General features: G+C 41.2%; 1 long non-coding RNA gene across 1 annotated transcript in view; it reads left to right on the forward strand.

Moving 5' to 3' along the window:
- LOC106698436 overlaps positions 1–3,160 on the forward strand; it is a 101,014-nt gene extending 97,854 nt beyond the window's left edge. The window contains exon 5 of the long non-coding RNA XR_002831139.1: positions 2,973–3,160. This is a non-coding gene — a long non-coding RNA (uncharacterized LOC106698436). The remainder of the gene's footprint in view (positions 1–2,972) is intronic.
- Positions 3,161–11,762: the final 8,602 nt, after the last annotated feature.

An 11,762-nucleotide genomic window follows, 5' to 3' on the forward strand; every position in this document is an offset into this window, starting at 1 on the left:
ATATAGTAATTTCAGTCAAAAGGAAACTTGCTACAGGGTTGAGGAATGCTATATAAGGTAAAGGTCTCAAGGATGTCTCAGTGGATCTCAGGGTCTCTGAGGACTCCCTTTCTTTCCCATAGTGCCACAAAAGCAGGACAGACATCAAGAGTGCAGTCAAGACAGGGACCCCAGAGATGCTACTGTGCTTTGTTGATGAAGTGGTTAGTGGATTTATTTATATTCCCCAGAGCCAGAAAAGTCAGCAGATTTCTCTAAGTGAGTCAGTTTTATAGTGTCTTCAGATCTGGAGGGTTGCCATGCCCATTGGCTTAAAATACCATTGTCCAAATGTGGAGAGGGGAGCAAAGGCAGCTGCAGGCTGGCCTCAGACAGCAGAGAAAGTGGCCACTTGCCACTGCGGATGCAACTTTCGTTGGAATTACAAGTGGGTACAGAAAGTGAGAGGTAGTTAAGATTGTTTATGGATAAAAGCTTTAAGGAATCAGGATGTCCTTTTCCTTTATTTTTTTCTGAGACTCCTTTACCCAATTATATTTTTATTTTTTTCTGAGACTCCTTTACCCAATAATATTTTTGGAATGAGATCTATGCTTTTTGTAGTTACATAGGCCAATTTACTAGGGAAAAGGGTCGAGTAGAAGGGTCATCATAAGCATTCAAAATGCCAAATTGCTGTGTGTGTGTGTGTGTGTGTGTGTGTGTGTGTGTGTGTGTGTGTGTGACAGATATGTATGTGCTAACATTTTATTTTATTTCAATATACATTTATTTGATAATTAATATTATTTGTATGGCCTGCTTTACTTACTCAGGATACAAATGTGATTACATTGCTCTAATTACCCCCAAAGGATTATGTAAGCATTTATAGCCAATCCTAGCAGGAAGTTCAGTATGTCCCTCTTGAGGCCTCCCAGCAACCCCTATCTCTGCCTCATCTGAGAACCTACAGGGTAGAATTTGTCTGACTTCCAAATGTTCAGGAAGAAGATAACTGGAGAGCCGGATCAGCACCTTCTGCCAGAGGGTGTTGCTGTCAAAGGCTGGCTCTGTGCATTTCAGGTCCTTATCCTGTGCCCCACACACACTGGCTTGGTGTTTCCAAGCTCAGAAGTTGTGCCCGGTTGGCTGGGTTGTGCTGGCATTTTAAACATGCCTTCCCAACTCCTATGGCACTCACACTGTTTGCTGGTGGTCACACCTTTCTTTTCTATTTCTTTCAAACAAAAACACATGTTGTGATCCGAGCTGGTTACCTTTATTCTGTTTCTCTTCCCTTTTTCGTTTTAGCTTGCTCATGTAATGAAGAGGCTTTTTCTGTCTCCATTTCCTCACAGAAGGGCAGTTGTCAATGTTGATAAATGTGTATGGCCTGGTATAGCCTTGTTCAGTGCCTTCCTCCAAATAAGATACCTGTGTCAACCAAATAAGATCCATCTTCATTAGAAAAGTTGAATTAGGGGGGAGTAGGGCAGAGAAAAGTCCTACTGGCTCAGTCTGCCTTGCTGCCACTGGGGCAGGATAGGCTGGACCACCCCTACTGAGCTGTGTGGCTTTCCAGGAGGATCACCAATATTTCCCAGATGGGGTTATTTTGTCATAAATGGTCTGTTTGCTAAAAGAAAAATGCCATTCTGTTTTCATAGCAGCCATGTCTAGTTTTCTGAAGATGATTTACTTTTATAAGAACCATGGATATGTGGAATCTAATGAACAAAATAAACTGACGAACAACATAGAACCAGAGGCATGGATATGTGGATCAGGCTGGCAGATGTCAGAGGGGAGGGATGTGGGGAGGACCTGATAAAAGAAGGTGAAGAGATTAGCCAAAGAACATATATGTATGACACGTAGACACAGACAACAGTGTGGTGAAGGCCAAGGAGGGAGCTGGTTGGAGGTGGGCAAAGGAGGGGAAAATGGGGGACATCTGTAATAGTGTCAATAAAAAAGAAAGAAAGAAAGAAAGAAAGAAAGAAAGAAAGAAAGAAAGAAAGAAAGAAAGAAAGAAAAAAAGAAAAGAACCATTGACCCATATTTTTAAAAAATATATATATATTTTTTTAATATATTTTATTTGACTTCTTACAGAGAGGAAGGGAGAGGGATAGAGAGTTAGAAACATCGATGAGAGAGAAACATCGATCAGCTGCCTCCTGCACACCTGCAACCAAGGTACATGCCCTTGACCAGAATTGAACCTGGGACCCTTGAGTCTGCAGGCCTACGCTCCATCCATTGAGTCAAACCGGTCAGGGCTAAATATATTTTTATTGATTTTTTTTACAGAGAGGAAGGGAGAGGGATAGAGAGTTAGAAACATTGATGAGAGAGAAACATCAATCAGCTGCCTCCTGCACTCCCCCCCCCCCCCCAACCACTGGGGGATGTGCCCACAACCAAGTTACATGCCCTTGACCGGAATCGAACCTGGGACCTTTCAGTCCGCAGGCTGACGCTCTATCCATTGAGCCAAACTGGTTAGGGTGACCCATATTTCTTAATAAGCTATCCTGTGTTTTAAAATTTTCACCATCAAATTTACCCAAGTTCAAGATATTAGCTTTTTATTCTTAATTCCATCCCCAAGGAAATGTTTTCTTTCCCTGTTGTACCTACAGAGCTGCATGAGGTGGACAAGGACCCAGCAGTATCTTGCCAAAACGAAGCAGAAGCCAAATAAAGGACATGCAAAAAAGGCATTTGAACCAACAAACAAAAATGCCATTGCACCATTGTGATTCTCCCAGGGAAACTTGTATTTGTTAGGTGCCCTCTCTTGAAAATGGCATTAAGGAGGGTTCACACATCCCCAATAGTTCAAGTGGGGCTTAACTCTTGGCATGATTACCAAAATGGGTTTTCCAACACATTTATTTCGGGGATTTTTTTCTACCTGTGAGTCTTTAATCTGGTGGCCAGATCTTTCCTTAATTTCATTGTTCTGTGTTTTTCTCTTGTTGCAGATACTATTGGATAAAACTCACAGGCACATTACTCATCCTGGCAAGACTGGGGGAAAATGACTATTTTCTGACATTCACTTTTTAAGGAGATTTACTTATTTTCCTATTGGATTGACCGTGTTGACCTTCTCACTATGTGTTGCTACACCAGCCGTGGGCAAACTACGGCCCGCAGGCCGGATTCGACCCGTTTGAAATGAATAAAACTAAAAAAAAAAAAAAGACCGTACCCTTTTATGTTATGATGTTTACTTTGAATTTATATTAGTTCACACAAACACTCCATCCATGCTTTTGTTCCAGCCCTTCGGTCCAGTTTAAGAACCCATTGTGGCCCTCGAGTCAAAAAGTTTGCCCACCCCTGTCTACACAGTATAACATCTAAGAAAGACTTCATTCTGAAAGATGACTTTTCATCCAGACACCTCCTTGGTGTAGCTATGAAAATAAAACCTTAGAATCCTTGCCATGGAGCTACACTTGATGTAAGAGCAAGCCTCTTACTCTTGTCTTACCTTATTAAGTTAAGCTTTTTTTTTTCCTGATACCAACTTCCTCTTCTGAGATTAAAATTCAAAGCCTTATGTACCCTTCCTTCAGAATCCAGGTTCATTTGACTTAATGTAGACAGAAAAAGGCTCATGAGTTAGCATAGGACCTATGCTGAGTTGTCCAAAAACCTAGTTTTTGCTTCCTTATGCAGATCCCATGAATATGTCATTTTTCTGTGGTCTACCTTGCCCTCAAACTCCGTCAGCCAAACTAATCTGCTGTCCTGTCTTTTGCTCAAGGGTTTGGCCATTTTTGCTCCTCTTCAAGTTCACACACGTGCACAATCTTATCTTTCCACAAAACCTCTCAGGAGCCTCCTGATCTCCCATTGAAAGTGACCTCTTTCTTTTCAAATTCTTTAGCACTTTATACTTCTGTCTCATGCCTCTGAGCATTTTCTCCCTATTCCCATAGTTATTTTACTACATGGTTTCTATATTAGAAGCTAAGGTACTCAAACGAGAATCATGTCTGATTCTCTTTGTATCTGTCCCAGTCTCTGACACAGAGCCCGACACATAGGAAGAGCTCAGAAATATTGAATGCCAGTGAAGAAATATGAAAGAAAGGAGCAGCCCAGATTTTCCCTGGAGCAGAGCCATTAGGTTTGACTAATCATTAAGAGATGAATTAGGGTTAGCTGTCTCCACTGAAGCCTTGTGAAGAGGGAATGAGCTTAAATCTTGGGGGAGGGACTTTGTGTCAACAAAATTTAAGCTCTGGAACCCTACTAGTCAAGGTCTAGGTCCTGAAGTAGAGAAGCTTGGAACTTCTTTTGTTAAAGTTTTTAAGGTAGGCTTTGGAGCTATGGCTATAGGTAGATGAGCAGGAGTGGGGGAACTAGAAGAACTCTCTTTTGAATTTATTGTTATTTCTAGGGAAGTAGTTCAATTCAGAGCAGGGATTTCCACAAATCAAGTATCATAGCCTTGCTGGTCCTAGAGACCTCCCAAGAATGAATAGGAAGCTGATTCTACTTTGAAGAGATAGTCAGCTACATGTGTGCTCTCTTAAATGTTAGGAAAAATGAATAAGAAAAAAATTAATAACACCAGAATAATAACCCAGTTATAATGACTAAGGTCCCAGCCCCTGAAACTTTTCAGGATATGCTTTGAAAAGTTACCTATCCAATAAAATGTAGTTTGCTGGTAGGATGCTCAACTTTGGACTAGGTATGTAAAATCTTTCCCAATCATTGGTTCTCTATTTTCAGTCATCTCTACCAGTCATATCTTCCACTAAGCTCATTGTCTTTTTCCTCAAATCTATTGTGTTGGTAGAATTGCTATTTTCTTCAACAGCAAGCCCAAGCTCATTAGAATAGTATGCAAAACATTCTACAATTTGTCCTTTTGCTCTTGTTCTTTCCTTTAAAAATTTTATCAATTTTTCAGGATCCTATGTTTATGTGTTTGCTTTCCCCATTAGGTAGTAGTTCCTTGATGGTAGGAGCTGAGTCTGAATTATTGTTTGTATTCCTAAAGTGGCTAAGACACAGAGAAAGTCCTGGACTCTAATTTCATGAGGGTATAGACCGTCTCATTCACCTATGTGATCCCAGCATTCACACAGCTTCTGGCTCTGATAAACATGCTGAATTACGAATGAAAAGAAAACAATGTATTCCCAGGCTTCCTTTTTTTTTTTTTTTCAAAGAAGAGGCAGTATGGAGTCCGACAATGGTTAAAATGACGACTCCTCTATTGTCTAGTTAGACCTTGAGCTTATCACTATTCTCTGGGTCTCAGTTTTTTTGCTTTCATAAGAAGAGGAAGTTAAGTTTTAGATATAAGTGAGTGTGTGTGTGCGTGTGTGTGTGTGTGTGTGTGTGAGAGAGAGAGAGAGAGAGAGAGAGAGAGAGAGAGAGAGAGAATGAATTCCATTGGCATTTCAATGGGGAAAGAGAAATACTCTTCCTCGAAATTAGGCTTTATTTATACAAATTACCAAGGGTGATACCAAGGTCAAAAGAAGTTGAAGTTTAGAGTTCAAAGAGGTCCTTTTATCTCCTGAAGCTGGAAGAAGCATTGATTTATGTTTGCAGCCTTGACTTGGCTCCACAATCTTGGGACCTAACAATGATAAATCTCATCAACAACTAAACTCATCCTCTGAGTTCACAAAGTGCCTTTGTTTGCCAGCTTCTTTCTGTCTTTCTTTCTTGTTTTCCACAGATATTTCCCAAGCACTTTCAAATTTCTAATCATTTCATTGGAGCTCCATAAACCCCTTATGAAGTACCTTGGGTAGATATGGTTTTAATCATTTTAAATGGTGTTTTGCTTTAGAATTAAATCATCTTTTAATTTTATAAAATCTTTTTGTTATGAAAACATTCTAACCAGCCTTGGTTTGGAATCCTAGTTTATTTCTTACCAGCTGAATGACCTGCATCAGGTCATTTAATCTCTCTGAAAGGTGATCCCTCGTCTATGAAATGGGGTTAACAGTGGTATCTACTCCAGAGGTTTGTTTGAGGATTAAATAAGAGAATTCTTATAGAGGACTTGTACCTGGATCACAGAAATGCTAAATTAAAATAGCTATTATTATTTGACTAGGGGCCTAATGCACAAAATTCGTGCAAGGGGCTCAGCCCTTGCAGCTGCGGTGGTTGTCGTTGGCTCTCACAGCCCTGGCTTCGTCCGGAAGGTCATCCGGAAGGACATCTGGAAGGCTGTCTGGTCTAATTAGCATAGTATGCTTTTATTATTATAGATGATTTCCTGACAAGGGGGTACTGGATTCCCAACATTCTTTCCTAAAGTCCTTTAGATTACAAGACAATCTTAGCATCATTGTTTTTTTTGTTGTTGTTGTTTGCTTGTTTTGTTAACACTTGCAGTAAAAGTTTTCAGTTCTATGAACTTGGGCTTAATGTTGGATTCGGAAGTTTTAACTTAGCCTCCCTGACTACATTGCTCCTGGAATATTTTGTTGTTCTTGTTTTTCTCCCTTCTTGGAGTTGCTGTTAAGCAGAAACTCAGAGCCATGCCACTTTAAAGAGTTGAATCTCCTGCCATTTTCAAGATGTAGGCAGGCTTTATCTTTGTCCATTTTTATATCGCTATCTTACACCCTAGGTTACTCCTGAAACGGAAAGAGTTCAAAGAGGTCCTTTTACTTTTTCTATAGATCATAATCTCCTTGAGGACACAGAGTATTTCTTGCCTGGCAGAGATTTTGGCACTTGTTCAATACAGTCTTGGCCCATTCTTAACCTGTGTATGATTCCTTAAGAGGATTGATTGAAAAGTTATTGTAGAATAAATATGCCAGAGACCTGGAGAGTATTATACTAAGAAAATTAACCAGTCAGAGAAAGACAAGGTTCACATGATCTCACTCAAATGTGGAATCTAATGAACAAAATAAACTGACAAGCAAAATAGATTTAGAGACATAGAAGCATGGAATAGACTGTCACATCTCAGAGGGAAGGTGAGGATGGGCGAATGGGTGGGAAGAGATCAACCAAAGAACTTGTATTCATATATGCATAACCCATGGACACAGACAATAGGGCGGTGAAGGCCTGGGACAGGGGGCAGGGCCAGTCTAGAAGGGGTCCGGGCGGGGGGGGAAGGGACATATGTGATACTTTCAACAATAGAGATTTAAAACAAATAAAAAAATAAAATAAAATGACTAGGAAGAAAAGAATAAATATGTCAGCAAAAGGTGTCACTAACACAATCCTTTTTGACTGATGACAAGATTCTGTCCTTTCATTGCTATTCAAAATGTGGCTCTTAGACCAGCACCCAGGAGTTTGTTAGAAGTGCAGACTCTCCTGACCGTAGACCTAGTAACCCTAGTTCTACTGACCCTGGACCTACTGACTCTAAACCTACTGAATCAGAATCTTCAGATTCTGTGTTTTTAACAAGATTCACAGGGAAATCTGTGCACAGTACAGTTTGTAAAATGCTGCTCTAAAAGACATGTCCTCAGTCCAACCCAGTGATAAGGACACAATGGCAGACAGGCTGTGCTTACCAGATTAGTTCCTGTACTGGCTATTATTGACTCACTTGGTGCTTGATCTTATCTTATTTTATTCTGTTTTGATACCTGTTCATTTCTCTGTCTTTCCATTTACACCATATTGGCAACCCACTCAAATTTAACTTTTGGGGTGCGTGGCCCATCTGCTTTGCTTCCCACTTAACAATGAGCATTCTCCCTTCTGGCATGGTTTTCCTTCTGATTGCTCGTTCTGAAACCCCATGTCTCATTATCTGAATTACAGAAGAGCGGACGCTAAACTTTTTTAGAAAAGGGTCACTCTCATTAGGCAACCCATCACTACTTCCTCGCTCAAGCCTTGGTCAATAGGACCTTTCAAAAGGCATCTATTAAGAATTTGTGTGTGTGTGTGTGTGTGTGTGTGTGTGTGTGTGTGTGTTGCAAATGCAGCCTGATATCCTGAGCCGCTCCCCCTCCAGATATTAGTGAGACAATCTATGAATGTATTGATAAATAGATTAAAAGATGGTGGCTATCCTGTACTAACTAGACTTTACCTTCTTCTTTTAAATCCTCACCTGAGGATATGTTTCTTATTGATTTTAGAGAGAGAAGAAGGGAGAGGGAGAGAGAGAGAGAAGCATATATGTGAGAGAGAAACATCGATTGATTGCTTCCCATATGTGCCCTGACTGGGAATCGAACCTGAGATGCTTAGGTGCACGGGGTGACACTCCAACTAACTGAGCTGCATCAGCCAGGGCTAGACTTTATCTTCTTAAATTCAGGTGTTACATTTGTCATTCATAATTTTTATTAAAGAGAACTTACATAACTGATACTTCTATACTGAATTGTTAACATTCAATTTTGTTTTTCTTAAAACAAATCAAATCACTGGGGGAAAGATATAATTTTAAAAGATTTTCTCTTTGGAGGAGAGGGGGATTTTAAAATTCTTCTACATTGAAATTTTTCATGTGCACAGCAAAATACCAAAAGGAAATAAATTCAGTTCAAAGAGATGAGGAGCATAACAACCTTGGATGTTTTCATCATATTTTTTTGAAATATTCTTCCTCTTTTGTAAGCTTTCATAGTGAAATAACACCCTTGTCAAAGTGTCTAGGCACTCCAATAATAGGTGATGGAATGGTGACAGAGAGAAAACAGGTGTTTTTAGCTCACTAACATATCATCCAGGCAAAGATTTCCACTCTTACCTGCTCCCTAAGAGTAACTACTTTAGAACTACAGTCTTAATGAGAGTAAAAATGATTGTAAGTAATGTTCATGTTACCTAAAGGAAACTTTTAACTTTAATAATTTGAAAAATGATATTTCATCTATTTTTAGCCTGATTTTTGGTTACTAAGGCTTTTGTTTGAACACTGGCAGGGGAAAAACAACCCCAAACTATTAATGACTATTCTATGTTAATTTGTGCTAATCAGTTAAGAAAATCTTCTTCCCTCTAATTTGGAAATCTCAGCATATGTATGAAAAATATTTATACTAATGATGGTCATATCTCTGTCATTTAATTAGAACAAGGTAATGTCAAGTGCTCTGGAGCTCCCATAAAAACTTTCTGATTTCTTGTCCCTTTTCCCCAGGACAATGACATAGTGATACAGCTTGTGAAAGTTCATTTTGGGAGTTTGAAATTTTCACTATATTCCTAATATGATAAACTGGACTGAAAGGTCCCAGGTTCGATTCCGGTCAAGGGCATGTACCTTGGTTGCGGGCACATCCCCAGTAGGAGGTGTGCAGGAGGCAGCTGGTTGATGTTTCTCTCTCATCAATGTTTCTAACTCTCTATTCCTCTCCCTTCCTCTCTGTAAAAAAGCAATAAAATATATTTAAAAAAAAAAAGTTCATTTTGGGACTTTGAAATTTTCACTATATTCCTAATATGATAAACTAGAGGCCTGGTGCACAAAAATCAGTATAGGAAGCACTTCTTTTTCTCCTGGGAGGGGTGCGTGTGTGGGGGGAGAGGTTGGTAACAAGATTTTTCCCATTAGTACTTCCTAGTACCCCAGTCTTACCAAATTTGTTACAAGGAATATGTCATTGCTTTTTTAGAAAAGGGACTTTCCCATCATACTAAGAACTGGTGGGCTTGACGGGAGAGTTTCATCCCTTCCTTCACCACTTTTTAAGTTACTAACATTGGTTTTAAGTTCCTACCTCTGTAGAATACTTTTCTTATTTGTTTCCTACACAGATGCATTACTGAATACGTTTTCCCTTGCAAGCCAAATGCGTGGAAAGATATTGAAACCCTTCACTGTGACTTCTAGGGGGAGATTTATAGACTGTTCTCTATCTCCAGTAGGAAGGGAAACAGGACCACAACTGAAACCTTCTCTTCTGGCTGCACTGTGAGCTAGCTGACTCCTGGGCCCCCGTAGAAATTTCCCTGCCTGTTGCCACAGAAAACTGGTTCCTTGTCTTACAGAAGAGCGGACGCTAACCCCATCGAATGCTCCCCACTTCCCTCCATTGGTAAACATGGCCCCTGCCTGTGAGCCTTACATTTCATTCTCTTTCCCCACTACAAGCTGTGCTGTGGTAGGAAGAGTATGGGCATCCTGCTCCCTCAGCTCCTCCTTCCTGAAGGCTTCCTAGGAGAATTGACCTTTGAGCTGAAGAATGAATTGAGGAGGCAAAAGGGCTGGGGGTGAGGAACGTAGCACAGGGAGGCAGGTAGGAGCAGGGAGGAATGACCAAGGCAGTTCTTGCCCCACAGGATTCAGTAGATTCCAGAGGAATACGTGACGCTCTTATCAGTGGATGGGGCTCTGCCTTTGCACTTACTGTAACTAGCGCTCCTGTGTGTCTGTATGTTCAGAGCAAATTGGTGTGAAATTTTGCCTCCAGAATATTTGAAAGTAAAAGGCCCTCACTTATTCATTCACTCACCAAACCTTCATTAAGTGCCCATCCTGTGCCCTCCAGAATGGAGCTTGGCCCTGGCGGGAGGCTGGGCTCTGCTCAGTTTCCTACTCCCTGTGTGCATGCTTGGCTTACCAGGTGGGCCCACCATTCAGAGATGTCACAGCAGAGGGAAGGCAGAGTCTCAGAGGCAGGCCCTGGCTTCCAATCCAAGATCATCAGACTGCTCTGTGTGCCATTTGCTCTACAGGCATGTCCTTGCGTGGCAGGGAGGCTTGTTGATCAGAAGCAAGGATTTTCAATTCCTTTTCCCAAGGATTTTGTGGTGAAATAGTCACTGGGTCAGTCCCCAAGAGCAGGCTGCCTTGGCATGCTGAGGTAGATTTCTATTGCCACCCCGTGAGGGGTGGGGAATTCAAGGGGCTGCTTCTTTAGAGGCTGTGCTCTCTGTCTAGCCAAGGGGACCAGTCTAGCCAGTAGACACTGACCAACTGCAATAAAGGTTCACAAATGCTACAATGGATGGAAGGCTGTAGTGTAGAGGGTGAGTGAGGCACAAAGAAAGGAGGGGGAGGGAGGCAACCATTTGTAACCACCTAACAAACTTTACTTTGGATCATTATTTGTTTCATCTCTGACTTCCCCATTAGATAGTTTCATGCAGGCCTCTGTTTGCCTTGCAAAATTCTGTGTTCCTAGTGTTTAGCATGGTGCCTTGCACACAGTGGGTGTTGAAAGAGTATTTGGGAAAAGAATGAATCACTGGGGGGTCAGGGGGTCTGGAGCTTCTTCAGAAATCGCTCAGGGGGACTGAGGGGGAGGAGGGAGGCATGTGATATTGTGGTGCTGCTAGGAGGCCTGCTTCCAGGGATCTTCAACGAGTTCCTCAAAAAGAGCTGGGCAGAACCCTAGCAGCCAGGGTAGGGGAAAACCTTCCCTGGGCTTGGAAGCCAGGCCCTTTCCAAGAATGTATTTTTGTAAGTTGATTTGAGAACAGCAAAGGTTATCCCAAGAGAGAGAAATTTATTTCTCAGTAGAAGCACTAGGTACACGCCTGGCACTTCTTATACTACGAGGTTCAAAGCTGGAAGGAAACTTAGAGATGCCTAATTTCCTGAAACCTAGAGAGGGAAAGCAGCTTCTTCCAGGGCACACAGCTAGCTATGGATCACAACCAGATCTCCTGGCTTCCAAGCCAATTCTCATTTCATTACAACACACTCCACTCTGATGTGGGGCCACTGTTGTCATTGAAGAGAAATCATTAGAAAATGAATGTTTCCTGAAATATCACCTGCAATGTATTGCACTCAGAATTTCACACTGATAAATAACCTCTTTCTCATTAACATGCAGGCTCCC

The sequence above is a fragment of the Myotis lucifugus genome, unplaced genomic scaffold (genome assembly GCF_000147115.1).
Source record: "Myotis lucifugus unplaced genomic scaffold, Myoluc2.0 scaffold_180, whole genome shotgun sequence".
Taxonomy (NCBI): Eukaryota; Metazoa; Chordata; class Mammalia; order Chiroptera; family Vespertilionidae; genus Myotis; species Myotis lucifugus.